Source organism: Musca domestica, unplaced genomic scaffold, assembly GCF_030504385.1.
Source record: "Musca domestica strain aabys unplaced genomic scaffold, Musca_domestica.polishedcontigs.V.1.1 28, whole genome shotgun sequence".
NCBI classification, from domain to species: domain Eukaryota; kingdom Metazoa; phylum Arthropoda; class Insecta; order Diptera; family Muscidae; genus Musca; species Musca domestica.
In genome coordinates, this window is record NW_026712293.1 from 6114462 (window position 1) to 6116461 (window position 2000).

The following is a 2000-nucleotide window of genomic DNA, read 5'->3' on the forward strand; positions in this document are numbered from 1 at the left end:
TTTTCCGACAAAGCTGTTGCAAAATATTACACCATATGAAAAATGGTATTTGGGTGTAATGCAGCTGTTTTGAATTAAAAAACCTGGCAGAAAAAAATTGGAGCCCAAAGGTGATATATTGACATATGTCGGCTATTCAACAACAAAATGATATCGGTTGTACAACAAATTTAAGAAACCGATTATCATTTCAAGAGACGTTGTATTTTTCAAAAGGGAGCGGCATTGCGGATGTCTTGCGAAATTGCAAATTATTTGTTTGGCACGAAAGCACCATGTCACATACGAGAGCATTTGAAGCAGTTGAGAAATGTATAGGAAGAGATTTTCCTCAAACACTACCGGTTATACCGAGAGGAACTGAAGTAGATGAAGTGACATCATGTCTGAAATGGTCGTATATTTGGAATAATGTAGAAAAGCTCTCATTAACAAAAAACTATGAAAAGCCATGTCTGCGGTTATTCGTTGGCATCATCTTTTTCTCAAACACGTGGCAATGGGGAATTTGCCAATAAAGACAAAACAATAACAATCACCCCAAAATATGAGAGAGCAGCGATCATAAATAAACTTCTGTTGAATTCATATGAAGATCTGCGAAACAGACGATGCTGTAATTCATCCTAGAGAATTTCTAAATTCACTTAATCCTCCAGTAAGTACCCTCAACAATTTATAAATTTTAGAACCCAGTAGAAAAACCGCCAATATTATGTATGAACATTATTCTTTAGCTAAGACCAAATCGACGGTTGATATAATAAGTTTAAAGTACAAACACTGAGTCCGTTAAGCTTTATAAAAATAGCAATTAAAACGCTATAAGTTCGGCCGGGCCGAATATTGAATACCCTCCACCAGAGCCATAAGAAAATAACATAACCTCGCGTTGAACAATTACTGGTCAGTGTGTGGAAGTGTATGTCCGACAACAGCATCGCAAGAAGACAAGGCACGCTTTAAGGCCGTAGGTGAAAAAACCCTTACTACAAATACATTGAGCGGTAAACTATCTGAATTAATTCCTATCAAGCATTGCAAAACCGCTATTGGAGCTTGGGAGAAATTAAGCAATATTTACATGACGAAAACACCAGCTCCGAAAGTAAATTTATTTAGAAAATTGGTCGCTTCAAAATAAAGGATGGTACACAATACTATCAACAAATTAACAAATTTAGAAATAATGTTGAACCCCTAAAAGAAGTTGACAACTCTATTTAGGATGATTTCATAAGACTTATTCTTCTATGCATTCTGCCTGATACTTTTAAGAGCTTAGTCGTGCCTATGGCAGGGATGGAAAATTCAGTACAATGGTACTTTTTTCAGTACCATTTCACTACAAAAAGTACCTAAGTACTACCGCGGGAAATTCAGTACCATTTCACTTAAGTTGTCTCCATTATAATGCAATTAGTGTAAATCGACGATTACTAATTTTCAATATTTCATACACATTCTTACGACACCATTGGCACTAACTTCGGTTATCATTGCAAATGTATGGATATCAGTGACCAGAAAATACTAAAGCTATAAGCAAATTTTGCAATGCAAATTATTACTCAATTGTTATCAACTACAGCACTGACTGTACTGTGTCCAAACATTTGGCGATTATTGTAAGAACTTTTGATGGAAAGTGTCAAGATAGATTCCTATCACTAGAACATATTGTGGAGGCAACCGGCAAAGGCATTACTGACAAAATAATTGAAGTTTTAAACGGATGCAACATACCACTGGAGAAAATGATCGGGTTTACGGCTGATAATTGCTCAGTGATTATGTTGAAATACAAAGGTGTGCAAGCAATATTAAAATTGTCAGTTCCAAATCTTTTTGTAACTGGATGCGTTTGTCATAGAGTTGGAATTCATTAGCGATGAACTAACTAGTCCCATAATGAAAATGTTCTACTTATTATTATTTTAACTCTAAAAAAATTATAAAAAAGTACCATTTTATTTAAAAAAGTACCATTTTAGTACCTT